The sequence below is a fragment of the Xenopus laevis genome, chromosome 6S (assembly GCF_017654675.1).
Source record: "Xenopus laevis strain J_2021 chromosome 6S, Xenopus_laevis_v10.1, whole genome shotgun sequence".
Classification (NCBI taxonomy): domain Eukaryota; kingdom Metazoa; phylum Chordata; class Amphibia; order Anura; family Pipidae; genus Xenopus; species Xenopus laevis.
Window position 1 is genome coordinate 109,786,708 of NC_054382.1, and position 19,297 is coordinate 109,806,004.

General features: G+C 38.7%; 1 protein-coding gene across 5 annotated transcripts in view; it reads right to left on the reverse strand.

The window, feature by feature from the left end:
• The window catches only part of pag1.S (phosphoprotein membrane anchor with glycosphingolipid microdomains 1 S homeolog), an 82,572-nt gene that overhangs the window by 52,510 nt on the left and 10,765 nt on the right, over positions 1 to 19,297 (reverse strand). For 2 of the 5 annotated variants that reach the window (XM_018223822.2, XM_018223821.2), the window contains exon 2: positions 10,991 to 11,079. The exons of the other annotated variants lie outside the window; for them this stretch is intronic. The gene's annotated coding sequence lies outside the window, so the exon portion shown is untranslated. The remainder of the gene's footprint in view (positions 1 to 10,990; positions 11,080 to 19,297) is intronic. 5 annotated transcript variants of the gene reach the window in all.

Consider the following 19,297-nt stretch of genomic DNA (forward strand, 5'->3'; position numbering starts at 1 on the left):
CTTAGTTGGGATGAAGTACAAGCTACTGTTTTATTATAATGGAGAAAAAGGAAATCATTTTTAAAAATTTGGATTATTTGTGTAAACTATAGTTTATGGGAGATGCATTTCCGGATAATAATCCCATACCTGTACCCAAGCAGTGATATTGCACATTATTAGTATTTACACACAGAGGGACGGGCCAGTTATCAATTATGATTGGCAACTGGGGCCTTCTAGATCCCTCATTTGGATTTCTATGTCTGTCTAAAGACAATTAAAAATTTGAAAATCTAAAATTAAACTTTGAAAAGATATTTTTCTTGCCAGTTTTCAGAGTTTTCTAGATATTGAGAAATTAAGAAATGCAGAGCGGATGGGCAGGTTGGAGTCCATATGCTGAGTAACACGTAACTCAAAAGTCAGGAAGGCTGCAAACAACTCCAAATTGATCCCAGGACGTCTTCAACAGGCTAAAACGCCAATTCGGCAGGTTTAAGCTGGCGAATAGTCGAATATGAGTTCTTAAAAGGGCCAGTGTACAATAAATGTAGAAAATCGAATTAGAATTTTTTTTAAAAAAAAAATCAAGAAATCAAATTTTAACAATTCCCTAGTCGAATTTCACAGTTTTGGCCATAAAAAACCCCCCAAAAATTCGAATATTCAGTTCGACCCTTAAAGGACAAGGAAAGGCAAAAAAATAATAAATCCCATTTTTACTTTCTTTAATGAAAAAGAAACCTATCTCCAATATGCTTTAATTAAAAAATATGTACCGTTTTTATAAGAAACCTGACTGTATGCAGTGAAATTCTCCCTTCATTTACTGCTGTGGATAGGAATTGTCAGATGGTCCCTAACTGCTGAGCAGGGAAACAATTATACTTATGAACAGCAGGGGGAGCCGGGCTTACTTCCCAGCCATGCAGAACTCAAGCAGCTTTGTTTTTTTCCCTGTAGAGCAGTCGGCGACTGTGTCGAGTTTTTTTTTGCCTTTACATCTCCTTTATAGTTTCCAACTTCAGCTGCAGGAACAAAAATCATGGAGCCAGATTTAAACAGATAAACTGGGATTCAATTTGGAGGATACTTTGCTGCAGCCACTGGTTCTGCAGAGTTGAAGAAAGTTTGTATTAAACAATACAAAAACTATAAAATCCACATTATATTACATGACAACACAGGACCCAGTGCAGTCTGTATATTCTGATTATTAATCTTGCTGTATTGGCTTCTGGCAGATATTATTTGTCTTGTGCTCGTTTGATAATTTATGACGATCCCTAAGCAGCCCAGACCACACTGATCATGTGCACAGTCTTGTCTTGCAAAGATGTTGAACAAAGTTACAAGATGACAGCCCCCTGTGGCCAACTTTGAAAGCATAAATTATGTGTTTGATTAGGCTTGTGGTGCAGTAAGTTCATGTTTATATTTAGTATACAAAATACAGCATTTCTAGCCTTATTCTATTTTAGACTTTCCTTGTCCTTTAATAAATGTGCCCCTTAGGGAAACCACACATATGCATCAGTGCTGTCCAACTTCTGTCGTCCCAGAGGGCCAGAATTTTTTTTTTGGCCTATGTGGCGGAGGGCTGATAATGAAAGCCAGTGTTTACCACTCCCCCTTTTAAACCACACTCATGTTATCTCAAGAATTTTTAAGACAATGTCCACATACATGGTGGTAACACACCAAAAAAACCAAATCGTTTTCACTGCAGGGATATCACTCATATTTCAAAAATTTTAGTCATACCCTTAACTCTATATGCTGCCTCCTCCCCTGTGGATAACAGAGCACCCCCCTATGACACCTTAGGGGCCCCTAACAACAATTTCCAAATGCTAACAGACCCCCAAAACAACCCCCTACCAGGCTCACTCCCCCACAGGGTACAGTAGGGCAGTATGGCACATACAGGGAGCATAGTACAGTAACAGATTAATTGCTTTAAATATACAATTAGTAAAAAATGTCAGTCCCTTAGGTCAGTGCTGTCCAACTACTATGGTACAGAGGGCCGGAATTTTTCTAATCTACATGGTGGAGGGCCGATAACGGAAGCCAGTGTTAGCCACTCCCTGTTTTTAGACCACACACACTTTAAACCACACCCATGTTACCGCAAGACCATGTCCACATTTGGATGTGACTGCTAATATTTAGGGATGCACCGAATCCAGGATTCGGTTAAGTATTCGGCCAGGATTTTGCCTAATCCTTCTGCCCAGCCGAACCGAATACAAATCCTAATTTGCATATGCAAATTAGGATTCAGTTCGGTATTCTGAAGAATCTTTTGCGAAGGATTCGGGGGTTCGGCCAAATCGAAAAAATGGTGGATTCGGTGCATCCCTACTAAAATTACTGATTTTAGACAGAATTAAATGGATGAAATAGGGGTAAAATACAAGCACCTCCACGTAGTACACTATAGAAACTGCAGATATACATTGTTTCATAAAGCAATACTCTTTTATCCTCTACAGCAGGGATCCCCAACCAGTAGCTCGCGAGCAACATGTTGCTCCCCAACCCCTTGGATGTTGCTCCCAGTGGCCTCAAAGCTGGAGCTGATTTTTGAATTCCAGGCTTGGAGGCAAGTTTTGGTTGTATAAAAACCAGCTGTACTGCCAAACAGAACCTCAAGTAGGCTGCCAGTCCACATAGGGGCTACCGATAGCCAATCACAGCCCTTATTTGGCAGTGCACCCCCAGGAACTTATGCTTGTGTTGCTCTCCAGTTATTTTTACATCTGAATGTTGCTCACGGGTGAAAAAGGTTGGGGACCCCTGCTCTACAGTAATCACAATGCAAAACAGGGGTCAGGCAATCACACTAAGGGGCACATTTACTTAGCTCGAGTGAAGGATTAGACGGAAAAATACTTCGAATTTCGAAGTATTTTTTTGGCTACTTTGACCACTACTTCGAATCAAACTATTCGAACTAAAAATCGTTCGACTATTCGACCATTCGATAGTCAAAGTACTGTCTTTTTTAAAAAAAACTTCGACCACCTAAAACCTACCGAGCACCAATGTTAGCCTATGGGGAAGGTCCCATAGGCTTTCTAAGCAATTTGTGATCGAAGCAAAATTGTTCGAGCGATCGAATCGAAATTGCGGTAAATCCTTTGACTTCGTTATTCGAAGGATTTAACTTCGATGGTCGAATATCGAGGGTTAATTAATCCTCGATATTGGACCCATAGTAAATGTGCCCCTAAATGATTAATATATAATCTCAATAGCAGCACTCCACAAATTTAGGGAAAGAAGCAACATTTTTTCATTTGGAGATTAATTTTCCTCCCTTGTTATAAGGCCTGCTATTCCTTATAGGGGATGTTCACCTTCCAAACACTTTTTTCAGTTAAGTTGTTTTCAGATTGTTCACCATAAACAAAGACTTTTTTCAATTGCTTTCCATCTTTTATCATTTTCCCCAAAATTTAGTGTTCGTGTGTCTAGTGTTTCAGTCTGGCAGCTCAGTGATCCACGTGCAGATTCTGAACTCTTACAATTTGATACATTTAGTTGATCCATTTCTCAGCAGTATCTGTGGAATATTAGCAACTATTTTATAAATTCTAACAGCTGCCTTTAATGAAACCCTGGGATTCTGCTCAGCAGGGACAAAGATAACAAATGTATCATTTAGAACAGTTTAAGAGTCGGCAACCACCCTCCCAAAGCTGCTTTCGAAGGTGAAAAATTCAACTTTACACTTCAATATTAGAAAAACTGTTACAAATAGAAAGTAATTGAAAAAAGTCTATTTCTGGTGAACTATCTGAAACCAACTGAACTGAAAAAAAGTTTGAAGGTGAACAAACCCAGAGCAAATTTAGCAAAAAAATGCCATGTTTGATATACAGGTATGGGACCTGTTATCCAGAATGCTCGGGACCTGGGGTTTTCCAGATAAGGGATCTTTCCGTAATTTGGATCTTCATACCTTAAGTCTACTAAAACATCAATTAAACATTAATTAAACCCAATAGGATTGTTTTGCCTCCAATAAAGATTAAATATATCTTAGTTGGGGTCAAGTATAAGTATTGTTTCATTACTACAAGGAAAAAGGAAATCATTTTTAAAAATCTGAATAACGGAGTCTATGGGAGACGGACTTTCCGTAATTCTGCGTATTCTGGATATCGGGTTTCCGGATAAGGGATTCTGTACCTGTATAGAGTTCCTTCTTTCAGCAGGCCAAATGTGAATGAAGGATTTAATCATGGCCAGTGTTGCTCCTTCCTTTTCCAGTAAATCAGAGATTCATTTATTTTGTGCCACTGCTTTGTTGCCTTTAGAAAAACAATGAACAGTTTACAAACCCAAGCACATACTTGTTTAGTTATATACACAATATACTGTACTTCTAAATGCACACTGACAACTGCCATAGTAAGCCAACAATGCTATAAACAGAACGGCCTTGTTCCAGATGAATCCAACACGGCCCACAGAGCGACATATTGACTAGTAATTATGGAATACACCATTTTTTGAATGTCTTTATTTGTACCCAAAAAATTACTTTTGTAGGGGTCCATTCTCCTGCACAAGGATGATATAGCTGGAGCACTCCCGTTTTACTAAATATATAACTTTAATTTTAAGCATAAGTAGAATTAACAGCAACGCTGAAGATTCATGAATGAAATATGTTAATAAAACTGCAAGTAAATGGGATAAGATAATGGAGATAATGGAAATAAAAATGGAAATCACAGAGCATTCCTCCAAGGAAACTGCACTTGACCCTGTACAGATACATGTGAAGTAATAAAATACTCGGTATATTTGGATATGGTCAAATGACCAAACTATGAATAAGAATGCTACAATAATGTTGGACCATCTACATTATTTCCAGGAGGGCCACCACTGCTTCTTCATAGCTGTTTCAGCTGCTTAGGTCTGTTTACATTTTAGGTTCTTAGCTTGGTCAGGGCTTTTCTAAACTAAAGGTGATACCTTTATTGGCTAACTAATATACTCAAAGCAAGCTTTCAGAACATTTTAGTTCATTTTTCAAGCGTTTTTCAAGCGGATTACAATGAAGCTGTGGTGTTCTCTGGTATATAGACAACATTCAGCTCATAGTCAAATGACCAACAAAAAGGAATATCGATCTATGTGTAAGGTGTCAAAGTAATTTATGAGGGGATCTGCAAGAGACCAGCAGATAAGGTACAAGACTATGTGGGTCAAAGAGGCCGAGTATAAATTAGGGCTGAATTATTGGAGTGTAGAATCAAGTGTAGTGTAGATCTCTTCGGGTTAGGCCACACAGGGCGTTTTGGGGAGATTTGGTCGCCGCAAAAATGAGGCGATTAGTCGCCAGGCAACCGAATCTCCCCAAAACGCCCTCACGAGGAAACTTCGGGCGACTTCGGAAAACTAAGCACTGGCGTTTTTTCATTTTAGCCGGCGCAGATTCAGGGAAGGCGTTTGGGGAGATTGGTCGCCGCAAAAACGAGGCGATTAGTCGCCAAGCAATCAAATCTCCCCAAAACGCCCAGTGTGGACTTACCCTTAGTCCACCTCCAGACATGTTGGGATGTCTGACCTGGTGCAGTCCTTTCTTAGTCTACAAAATTAGCCATAAACCTAAAGTTTAGGCCATTTTTTTTTTTATTTCCTGTAACATTTTTACTGGCTAACATGGTACAGCAACTTTACCTAAACTTTGGACAGATGTCCTGCATCAAGAGATATATTAATGACCCTCTTACCAACCTCTACTTGATCTTTGACCATTCATCAATATGATCTGTTTAACCCTCCCTACTTCACTGACAGATCGGTTTGCCTAATCATGACCTCTTTCTACTAGCAGCCTGGTTAAACCTGTGCCACATCCAATATGCTCAATATCTGCATAAAAGAAGAATGTGCAGCCAGTTTCAAAATAGGGCAGGTTTGCAATTGGTACAGGTGCAATAAACTATTGCTAACAGTTGTTTGAATGAGCGATCATTATTGTAGAACCTGGGTGCATTGCTCTTCACTTGAAACAAGTTTTCCAAGCAAATAAAAATACATTTAGGCCTTTGTGCAGATGTAGTCCAGGGAAGGGGTTATACATTCCTCATGCAAAACACAGCCGCTTTAATATCTCTTCACTAGTACATAGTAATAAAATGCAGGAACCACAGCCTAGTAATAAATGCACTGGATACACAAAGTATTTAAATATTTAATGCAGGCAGACTTCATTACGTGCAAAACCTAGAAGAATACAGATCATCAATAGACTCCAACTATGCACAGAATATATTCTATTACAGGGCATATGGGAGACACAAGATCCATCTCCTGAGACACAACACTCATTCCATTTTCAGATAAAAAAGAAATAACAATAGCAGTATGAATACAATGGGCAATTTTGATAATGACAAAAAAGTGAATTAATGATGTAGAGAAAATATGAACAGCAAGTCCATATATTAAACCTTAAAATCAGAAAATTGATGGAAAAGGTCTTGCCAGACTACTGGTTTGCCGAAATCATGTCCCAAAAGGGGCGTGGTCAACACCTATCTTGTGCCAGTTGCTTACTAAGATACATTACTAATACCCAAAATAAGGTATGTACATAGAAGCCAGACAGCCATGGTAGCATGCCATCTACCTCATAGGATTGTCTTTACAGCTGAAATACATTAATAGGCCATGGAACTCTATTTCGGATGCTATTGGGACACAGCCTGGATTAGGGCAAAGGCTAAAAACTACTTATATACATATACATTTTTTTTACCTTGGTGAGTCTGGTTAGTGCAGAGTAAGTCTCTGGTTTCTGTAATGAGATCTAGGACACACAAGAGATGTTTGCTACAGGTCTAGTCACCCACACAACAGCCAATCAGAAGACAAAATCTTTTGGTCTCCTGTTAAAAATCAAATATCTGACTTATAGGACTTGGGGCAAATGTTGCATATATTTTACTACAGGTGTGGGACCCATTATCGATAATGCTTGGGACATGGGGCTTTCCGTAATTTTGATCTCTCTACATTAAATCTGCTTAATTTTTTTTCAGCAGCTCTCCAGTTTGCCATTTTAGTAATCTGGTTGCTAAGGTCCAAATTACCATACAATGATATGAATAAGAGACTGAAATATGAATAGGAGAGGCCTTAAAAGAAAGAGTAGTAATAAAAAGTAGCAATAACAATACATTTGTAGCCTTATTTGTTTTTTTTAGAGGAGGTCAGTGACCCCCATTTGAAAATTGGAAAGAGTCAAAAGAAGACGGCATATAATCAAAATAAATAAATTTAGAATTTTCCATTCTATAACATACGAATAGTTAACTAAACGGTGAACCACCCCTTTAAATATGAATTACATGTTTTGCCTTGAATAAAGATTAATTACATGTTAGCCGAGATCAGGTACAAGGTATTGTTTTATTATGAAAAATAATGAAAACAAAAATTAAAAATTTGGATTATTTGGATAAGATGGAGTCTTACTGGAGACGGCCTTTCTGTAATTCAGAGCTTTCTGGATAACAGGTCCCATACCTGTATATTATCCCACAGATGTTTCGATTATCTCCACAATTTAGCAATCTGTGGGAATCAATCCAACAGAGTTCTGCACACAAAATATTGATGAGAGGAACAGCAGGAAGCACTCACAAACATAGTTATTATTGATCGGCTACATATAACCCCCTTCTTCATCCTTCCTCATAGTGTTAGTATTGGACAGCCTGTGTTTGTACTATTATTACACTTATTGCACTATTCTGAACTACAAACAGTGCTGCTTTAACTTGCAGAGAGTTTTCAGGCAGGGACAGGAGAGGAGGCTTTCCAAAATTCAAGTCTATGGGATATCATTCCTTTGTGGAATAACTTCATAACTCTTCTGGTTTAACAGCCCACAAGGCAAATATTGATCTGCTTAATAAGTGTCCTCAAGAAGTCCTTAAATTACTTTCTCCCACCAGGAGCCTGCATTTGAAAATAACCTTAAACCAAATCTGAGCCGTGGAAGTGGTGGAGATAAGCTTCTGTGCCAAGCTGCATATACAGCTTCTAAAATTTCAAAGTGTGTTAAAAAAAAAACATTCCTGGCCGCAAGACATAGGATCAATAGCTACTGCTAGTTATACAGGTACGGGGCTTGTTATTCAGAATGCTGGGGACCATTAAATAAACAGGATAGGATTGTTTTGTCTCTAATATGGATTCATGCATCTTAGTAACCATCAAGTACAAGCTACTGGTTTATTATCACAGAAAATAAGGAAATCATTTTTAAAAATTTTAATTATTTGATTAACATGAAGTCTATGGGAGATGACATTCCTGGTTAATGGGTTTTCAGATAACAGATTCCATACCTGTACATGGAAACACTTCAAAGTTGTAACGCCTGTCCATATTGATGCAATCAATGCTCTGTGGTACTCTACATGGCAAAACTTTCCTTTCTGTGTTCTGATTTGTACTGATCATACCACTAAAACATCAGACAGGTGGAAAGCCCAGAGCTGGTTGCCCATACCTCATTTCCGCTCACATTCAAGTTATATATAATATAAAAACTGCTCGAATCATAAACTGCCAGTAATATCTATTGACACATATTGATCAGACATGTCTCAATTTAGAACTGATGTTTCTAAATTACAGAATTGAAGTGTAATTAGCATTTCATTATTAACAGCGTTTAAGCACTACCCATTTTTTAGATTATACTGTATTTTTTTTATATAAAGGAGATTCTAGTCATTTACCTGCTACCTACATGTTTTATTAGCTGTACGATTAGGAATTTTGGACAGATGCCACTAATGTAAAACTATGCAGAAATCATTACATTACACCAGATTTACTGTGCCACACATTACTAGCAAAAAATAGCAAAAAATCTACAACCACTATAAGGGTTAAACTATATATATATATATAAAAAAAAAAAAAAAAAAAAGTGCTTACCCCACAGATCTGTTTAATAAGAAGAAATATACAGAAGAAAATGAAATGCAGATGGGCCTGTGGTTATTCTCACAGACAGCAGAAATTCTCTGAAGCTTAAATCACAAAAGAATATTGTGTTTATCAGGGAAACTGCACTGAAAAGCTACACAATGAGGCAAGGAATCATACAGCCCCAGGTGACACAATCTGTATACAAAATGAAAATTTCAAAACTGTAGCCCAAGAGGACTGTTTCTTAAGAGTCTTAATGATTGTTCATAAAATCACGCTGTCCATTGATCAGTTTTATTTAAAAAAAAAAAAAAACCCAGCAACAAACCTTACGTTTCATGTTTAGCAGGAGACACAAAGATAAATGTGGAACTGGCACCTGCTACACTGCCAAGGCTTATTAATATTGTGTGTGTGTTTTATTTAAAGGAGACATTTTGTGTAAAAAATAAGAATGTATCAGTGCGTTATACTCATTTAGATATAAAAGAATTGTGCTTACAAAAGTAGTGTTTTAGGCTGATTTATTGAATATTTCTGCAGAATCCCTAATAATCCCTCCCTTCTCTTCCACTTCCTGCTCCCTGAATTCCCAGTCTGTGCAGGGGAGCTGGCGGCTCTCAGCTCACTGTATTGTAGGACAGGAACCAATCAGCAGCTAGCAGGGACCTGATAGGGAACTGAAGTCTGTCTACGCTTGTGCGATTGCAGGGCTGTGATTGGCTGTCCCTTCCTACTGCCAGAAGCACAGTCCCCCTCATTTGAAACTGACTAGTAACTGACTATAGGAAGCTCCAATAAAGGGGCGATTTTCATGTATAATATTAACTTTTAGCACTATGTAAAAGCAACACCATATATTACTTATAATTTCCTACAAAATTAGTGTTTTTTCATTTATCCTGTAGGTCTCCTTTAAAACATTAAAATGTAAATGTGAAAATCAGAATGCAGCACCCGGGTAGTGCTGTGGCACTTTGGGTTGGCACAATTATGCATGGATATTTGCACCATTCACGCACGGAGTCCTTATGGGTGCTTTAAGAACAGGAATAGCCTGTCTATTTGATAATAAAATGATCAAGGATTTACTCTCAAACCGGACTTATGTTTGTCCTAGATTCTAATTAATCTATAGGTTAACAGTGCTTAGACCGAGGTATCATCCCTAGGCATATCCCTTAAAGGGCATGTAAAGTCTAAAATAGAATAAGGCTAGAAATGCTGTATTTTGTATACTAAATATAAACATGAATTTACTGCACCACAAGCCTAATCAAACAAATCATTTATGCTTTCAAAGTTGGCTACAGGGGGTCACCATCTTGTAACTTTGTTAAACATCTTTGAAAGACTAAGACTGTGCACATGCTCAGTGTGGTCTGGGCTGCTTAGGGATCGTCTTAAACAAAGCTGCTTGAGTTCTGCATGGCTGGGAAGTAAGGCGGGGGCTCCCCCTACTGTTCATAAGTATGATTGTTTCCCTGCTCAGCAGTTAGGGACCATCTGACAATTCCTATCCACAGCAGTAAATGAAGGGAGAATTTCACTGCATACAGTCAGGTTTCTTATAAAAACGGTACACACTTTTTAATTAAAGTATATTGGAGATAGGTTTCTTTTTCATTAAAGAAAGTAAACATGGGATTTTATTTTTTTGCCTTTACATGTCCTTTAATGTATATATGATATATTGTGTTGGATGCAGGATGAATGGGGGCGACTGAGACCAAAGACCCTGACTGAGCATATATAAATATAAATCTGCTCTGCAGCATGCACCTAGAATTAAGACCCATACTCCCATTTACAGTTCTATATGAGATAACCAATGTCAACCAGGGGTACCATCTGACCATATAATTTAGCGACTTTTATATTATATTCAGACATTAGGTTATCGATTTAGTACAGGACAGGGCTGCACAGCTGCAGTTCATTGTTGCTTCTGCTTCAGACCCCAGACTCACAACCCCCACCTAGTTTAAACTACGCATTTTAGCATGTTGGGAAAGTAAAAATAAATTCCTACCTGAATTTTGAAACGGTGTCTGTTATAGAAAGTCAAATACATTAGCAAAGTCAAGCATTAGCAAAGTCAAGTACCAAGAATGAAGGGATCTGGAAGAAACAATGCAAAGATTTAGCTACAAAAACAAAAAATTTTTAAATTAAGGATTTCAATTAAGAGGAATTAAAGCCCCAGAAGAAGCAGCAGCATATATGGCTGCCCTCTAACATACAGCAGAACTGTAAAACTCAAATCTCATGGTGCCAGGCCCATGGTGATCTGCATTTACTCATAAGTGAATGAGCACTGGCACTATGCTTTGTCTGGGGCTCAGAAAAAAAAAAAAAAAAAAAAAAAAAAAAAAAGGAAAATGTTAGACCTGGACAGCAAAGGCTGGATAAAAAAAAAAACAAAAAAAAACTAAAATTACAAGTTGATTTGGCTGCTGTACATTAGCTCTGTGTTTTAAAACAAACATTTTTCTCTGGCTTTGGTGCCCAATTATATTAATGCTGTTTCAGGAAAAATGCTGTTATACTGTAACAATGAAGTATAATTTAACATAATGTGGCTGAACAAAGAACCATTTAAAGCAATCTGTGGAAAGAGGCCATGTAAAGGTTTTTATAAAGCCTATTTGTTAATTAGCAGCTATATCTTCTTTGTCTTCCACATACTGTACATCTTTAGCAAATGGAGTGCAGTATCTGACTGAACCCCAATCCAAAATTAGTTAAATTTTGGCCCATTAACAATCCAATAAGCAATCAAGATCCATACTGGTTCTACCTTATGACAGAAAAATTTAAGGTTTATCACCCCTCTGAAGGTAGCGGTGTACAGACACTGTGTATAGGGGCCCCCAACAGGGCTGCCTGAAAATCAGGCAGATCTTAATCGGACAGGTCTAAAAATCCCGGCAGACAAGGAGAGCATCAGAAATCCCCATCCAATTGGCCCAGTTCATGATCTGATTGTTGGGCCCTGGGTCAGCCTGCTTTGGCCATGCATGGGAGTCAGAAATTGGTCCAGTATCTGCACCTACTGTATACATAACTATGGTTGCCACCTTATCTGGAAAAAAAAATACCGGCCTTTTTATACTGTACGTTTATCTTTTTTCCCCTACAACAATGGGATCAACCATCATATTTACCAGCTAGGCTGGTAAAATACCGGCCAGGTGGCAACCCTATCCATAAGCCATTATATGTGCATTACAACTTGGCATCTAATGGACCATGTCAGAGTCTTTCCATTAGAGCTTATGGTCTGTCCTTAGGCATGATAAAAATTAAACAAAATGCTTCCTCCATTTTGAGCTGCACAAAGTTTTTCCTCCAGCTGAGGGGCACTGAAAGCAATCAGGCCTCTGTAGTCTAACACACATTCAGGGCCCAACTGAATCGCCAGCATCTTTGGGAGATTCAGTTGGACATACCAGCCAGCGATTCCTATTCCCAGCAATGGAAAGGCATTTTCGGATGATTTGTTGCCCGCAGCCATGTCTAGAAAAAATTGTGGGTGACAATCTTCCCGTGTGCCACTGCCCTAAGGGTAGGACTACGTTTTCGGCACGATCCGACACGCTGCAACAAAATGCATACGACAAAAATAAGGTGAGTGAATGCAATTTCGCATTGTGTTGCAGCATTGATCCTATGAGATACGACTGTCTGATGCTGAACGCGCGTCGGATCGCGCTGAAAACGTCCATGTAGTCCTACCCTATGATGTTCATATGATTTAGTAAAGGACTTTCAAGAAAATCTTATGCCGTGAGTGCTTCCTTTCATTGCTGGACATATATGTAGCAATTTGTCCAGAATCTTTGGGTTCACTGCATATACAGTACTGAGAGTGTGCAGAAAGCAGCTCTCACTTTTATTTGAAATCCTGCCCAATCCATTCCAAGATACCATAGAGAAAACAAGGTTGTTAAACCCATAGAACTTCATACAGAGCACCAAAAAAGACTTCAATTCACTTTTTATCACTAAAAGAAAAATAACAGGATCAGTGTTTGAAGAGCTGCATGGACTCAATGAGCTACATTTCACATAGGACATGACATGAATACAGCACTCGCCTGTGTAAACAGAATATATAATATCCACCAGTCAGTAAGATGTTACCAAGTCCAATGACTTATAGTTATTGCAGGGCCTTAGAAATCACTCGGCAGCAATTCCAATAAGAAATCTGCCACAGCCAAGCATATCGATTGCAGCCTGTAATTTCACTCGGCCTCTCTTTCTCGCTGACACATATCAATATGTTGGCTATTAGAGAAGCAAAGGTCTGAAGTAAGGCATGACAGATAATTAAAAAGATATTTGTAGGTTACACGGGTAGAGATTTACTCATTATTAAATTATATTTAGACACAGGTGGTATTTGAATAATGCTTCATTACTCAGAAATGGATTCCTTATCTGCTCCACCAAGCAAAATGAATTATAGAGTGTATGAACCCAAACAAGGGCAACACTGTGCCAGGCTAGCAACCTTTGCCAACCAGATACTGTGATTTCTACTGAACAAGTACAGTCAAAGCTTACAGCAGACTAATAGCTCAGGGTAACTAGGCAGCAATAAAAGTCTCAAGTTACTATAGGGGTTAATATAGGGATATAAGCAAATGTAGCCATGTCTGCCCATATCCCCAATTAAGAGGTTACTACTTGCTGTTACCAGTAAAAGCTCACTGCTAATTGGTGGCTGTAGGTGCTAAGCCTGGGCTAACTTTGCTCATGTTGCGTATAACCACCTAATGGGTTATGTAGTATCCTGACCTAGTCCATTTACCCACAGCTACTTGCTTTACTCTTACTAGACCAGATGAAGCATACAAATGTGTGTCGCTCTAAAGTGCCTAGCAATATAAAATGGGTACGGCAGCTGTAAAAAGTCTGTCCCTTCTAGCCTCTGTGTATGGAAATCTATGACACTTTAAGGGATACGGTCATTTGTTTTTTTCAAAATGAATCAGTTAATAGTGCTGCTCCAGCAGAATTCTGCACTGAAATCCATTTCTCAAAAGAGCAAACAGATTTTTTTATATTCAATTTTGAAATCTGACATGGGGCTAGACATATTGTCAATTTCCCATCTGCCCCAAGTCATGTGACTTGTGCTCTGACAAACTTCAATCACTCTTTACTGCAAGTTGTAGAGATATCACCCCCTCCCTTTTCCCCCCAGCAGCCAAACAACAGAACAATGGGAAGGTAACCAGATAACGGCTCCATAACACAAGATAACAGCTCCCTGGTAGATCTAAGAACAACACTCAATAGTAAAAACCCATGTCTCACTGAGACACATTCAGTTACATTGAGAAGGAAAAACAGCAGCCTGCCAGAAAGCATTTCTCTCCTAAAGTGCAGGCACAAGTCACATGACCAGAGGCAGCTGGGAAATTGACAAAATGTCTAGCCCCATGTCAGATTTCAAAATTGAATATAAAAAAAATCTGTTTGCTCTTTTGAACAATGGATTTCATTGCATAATTCTGCTGGAGCAGCACTATTAACTGATGCGTTTTGAAAAAAACATGTTTTCCCATGACAGTATCCCTTTAAGTTTTTGTGCTCCATTATTAATCTGCCAGAATATTTCCAATTCTAGTAGCTCTCCAGCTCTGTGAGCACTCTATTAGTTCTCCATTTAGTCATTTATTATACATACACAGACCAGGGAGGGCTTATAATGGGGGCTTCAGTTAAATAGAGGGTGTATTTACAGATAATGGGGCACTATGCAAAACATCGGCACAATGTTTGTTTGCACTTTGAACCCTGCCGAAAGGCAGATCCTTGCGCTCCAGACCTGTGATTTCACAGGCAGTTCTTTATTTTTGAGGGGTGGTCATCACCTCCTCTCCCACTGACAACCCATCCCCTTACTTACCATTTGACCAGTGGCAGACCAGAAGGACTGCCTTGTGCCCATCTGTGATGCACTCTACACCATACACTAAATGGTCTGCAAATGACCACTGAAGCGCACCATTTTGGACCATTAAGTGCTGAAAACTTTATGTTGGGGGCAATAATTTAGGCTCTATAGGTCATTTGAAAGCTATATTTGCAAGTACAACATTTTTAATTGAGAAAAAAGTTGAGAAAAATGTTATTCTGCATCCGAGCATAGAGAAAACAGAGATGCAGCTGGGTATGGACATATTTTATATACAATAGAAGCAATTTATCATCTCATTTTATTGTTTCACTGAACCCAGACAAATATATACTAAAAATATAACTAGTAAACATATTAAAGAAATGCTACAATTATTACCATCTATTATCTGCTATTTAATTAGCGCACACTTCTGGTCTATCCAATAAGTCACTATACATTTAGAATCTCACTATTGATTTGGAGAAGATTTGCTTTTGTTGGGTCATGGCCAGGAATGTTATAGCAAATAAGGGGCTTCATTTGTTTTCTAATTACAAAGTCAATGTTCAGTTACAAAATAAGCCCACAAAAAGGGCACACATATGCTCAGCTGCTCTGTCCTATAGAGATGGAATGGAAACCTCCTGTACAGCACCGACCCTCATTCGTACAATATAACCTTTTAGAATATTTTAAGCTCTAAATTGCGCTTTCTGGATTGTGTTTAATGTAGAGAACAATGTGCTAACATGGATTATGGATTTTCGGTTTCATCTTGTTAGCAGATTCTCACACTAGCGGAAGTTGCACCAATGAGGCTGAGACCAATGAGGTCTTGTGACAACTTTATAGATGCTAGGGGAAATGGCATAGGTGAAAAAGACCTTAATATTCAGCTCTTTTTTTGTTACAGTGATCATACATAAATTCACTTTGGACAATGTTTGTGGCATAAATATGGAGGCCTGATGATCCAGGTCGATATACATCTACTATGGATATTGATTAGATCATTGATTGGGCTACATAGAGAATTAATATACTGATGCACTATGTTGGTCAGTGTATGGTGCATCAGCAGATAAGAGGGGCCACATTTCCTCTTCACTTCCTGAATTTACAATCATTTGAGCCGTTGACCAAAAGAGAAGAAGAATAGTAGAAAGGGGATCATAGCAAGTATAGCCCCTTATGGGATCAGCCTGTGTATAGTGGCGTTAGGCCCCCCTTTAGAATCACAGGAATATTTTAAACCCTGGCTCTTAGCCTTGAACATCTTCAATTCACCTCCTGTCCTTTTTGATTGACAGCATGCAAGTGACTGTACGGAAACCCAAACATGAAAATAGATCTGTGGAGAGGTCATACTTAGGGGCAGATTTATCAAGGGTCGAAATGAATTAGAGGGAATTTCGAAGTAAAAAAAATTCGAAATTCGAATTTTTTGGATACTTCGACCATCGATACTACGACTTTGAATTTACTTCGACTTCGATTCAAAGTAAAAATCATTCGAATATTCGACCATTCGATAATCGAAGTACTGTCTCTTTAAAAAAACTTTGACTTCAATACGTGCTATGTTAGAAAAATGGTCTAGAAGATCCCCATAGGCTAAGTCTTCGCACATCAAAGTAAAATCATTCGTTCGTACTCTAAAATAGTTAGATTCACACAATTTAATCGTACGATCGAACGATTTTACTTTGATAGTTCGATGGCCAAATTCGGTGAAAAATACTTTCAATATTTCAATTCAATTTGATTTTGCCTGTTATAGGGAAGAATGTTCCCTTTAAAGGAACAATTCAGTATAAAAATAAAAACTAGGTAAATAGGCTGTGCCAAACAAAAAAATGTTTCTAATACAGATATTCAGCCAAAATGTAATGTATAATCGCAGGAGTGACTGGATGTTTATCATAATAGCCAGAACACTACTTCCTGCTTTGCAGCTATCTTGGTTTCCAACGATTGGTTACCACATAGTAACCAATCAGTGACTTAAGTGTGGGGCCACGAGTCACAACTGTTTCTTTTGAATCTGAGCTGAATGCTGAGAATCAATTGCAAACTCACTAAACAGTTATGTCCCATGTGGCCCCCCTTAAAGTCGCTGACTAACTCAAGCGTTAGAGAGCTGAAAAGCAAGAAGTAGTGTTCTGTTCAACATCCGGTCACTCCAGCCTTTATAGAACACATTTCTAACAATATTAGAATTTTTTTTAATTTTGCACAGCCTAATGAGTATATGGATGCTGTTCGACGTTTCCATGCCATTTTCCACTTTCTCATCTGTTCTGCTTCAAGTAAACACTAGTTTCTTCCCACGCTTTTCTCCCTTCTTTCCACTTATGACATTTTATTTTCTGTTCCATTATTCTACACCAATTTGCAGGGTTGGCGGCTGCCATGTTTGGCTGCAGCAAATTCTCTCTGAGCTGTGATGAGAGATGCAACAAGCACCAGGGCCACCATCAGGGGGCCCCCCATACTACTAAATTAGCAAGCCCCTTTCTCCCAGGGCACCTCCAGTTATAAGCTGGTCAGCTGGGGCCCCTTGGTGGTAGGCCCTGCCAACAACTTAAATCATGCCCCAATAAGAAGAAGAAATATACACCTTTGCATGCATGGCCACTCCCCTGATCCTCCCAAATTATGCCAAAACTTCACCCAAGCCCGTCCACTCAATGTAAGCCATGCTCCATTTAGACCAGTGATTTACTCCTTTTGGCACTGGGTCGCATTACTGCAATAACCCTTGTACCCTGACAAACACAACTATATAATGGATAAACATATTGCAGATTACAGACTCAAAGCAGTGCTCCATCTCCTAAGCAACAAACCAACTGCCTGTAAAGCTAAATCAAAATTTATACTTCAAAAGCAGAAAAAAAAATTAATTAACTTTTAAATAAATACAAACCATATCTCTTAAGAATTAATACTGATGTATCTATCGTTCATCATTTAGTATACTATTTTATAATCTTCCTTTTTAACGAGTCCCACCAAAAACAGCATCTAGCATAGGAGGTATAAAGCTGGTGAGGAGTCATGCAAAACTATTGAACTTATCAGTCAGTCATCGTACAACAGTCTGATAATTGAATTGTCATAAGTTTATCACAAGTATCAGTCCACAAATGAAAACGCAACGCAAATTATAGTCTGAATCTTAATACAGCCACTATTCAAGCCCCTATCTGGAGCAGCACTTGCTGCAGTTTCGGGGGACTGGGTAGGGGACATAGCGAGGTGGCAGGTACAGGTCTGACTGACGCTTGTGTACATTTTATAGGGACTAAACCCAAGCTCTGTCATTCTGTTTTTTTAAGCCACCATTGTGGAGCTTTCATAGCCATTGTTGCATTTCCTTGTTTAATTCCCTCTTCTAAATGGCTTTCTAAGCTTTCTCCCAACTCCCTGGAGTAATTTCCTCAGAGAGCAGAACGGTGACTGCATTGCGAGAAAAACATATACTGTATTGTCTAAAATGAGCAAAGGCAAGGTGTGCTTTTGTTAGATTCTTTAAGAATCACAAATACATCACAAATAGAATAGAATATGCAGCCGGTAAGATGCCTTTGGAACACCAGCAGTTCCTGGGTGAGATACATGAAGGTTGCAGATAGAGGGGAGCAGGTAAGGTAGGAAGTAGTCTATAGTCCACTTGGAAGCATGTGGCTCTAGTTGGTCAGCCCTATACCCAAAGAAAACCGTATGCTTAAAACGTTCCACATTGCTGAAATTAAAGCAATGTAAACTTAAAGGAGAACTAAACCCTAAATCTAAATCTAGCTAGTAATGCCACATTTCATATTCTGAGCTTAATGCACCAGCCTAAAGTTGCAGCATCTTTATATCAGTAATGAATCAGGTTTTCAAAGTCATCACAGGAGCTCCCCATCTTGGATTGTATCAGCCACAGGCACATACTCTGTCTTTGACTTGCACATGCTCAGTGTGCTCTGGGCAGCTATTGAGAAGTTATGCTTAGGGGTTGTCAAAAATCATCAAGCACCCTCACTTCCGTCCGTTGAGAACAGGAATGTCCCACCAGTCATCCACACGATGGTAAGCAGCATTTCCTAAAATGCTACAACCAGCATTATTTGGGCCTGATTCATTGTGCGTGGTTAGGCGAGATTCCATTAGACACATAATGCTATCCATTTGCATTTTTGTACACAATCATTTTAATCCTTTAATTCTTGCAAGTTTCAGTAGCAAGTTTAGTCAGTGACATTGGTAGACTTTAGTAGCCTCATAATTTGGGGTACTTTTCCATTTCTCACTTAATGCTTTTGTGTAGTTCACAGCAAGCTGCGCCCACCCCCTTTTTTCTTTTTTGATCCTATTATATGCCTGTCTGCCCCTTATGGCGAGATTTGACTAACAATCTCTGTTCTCCCCATA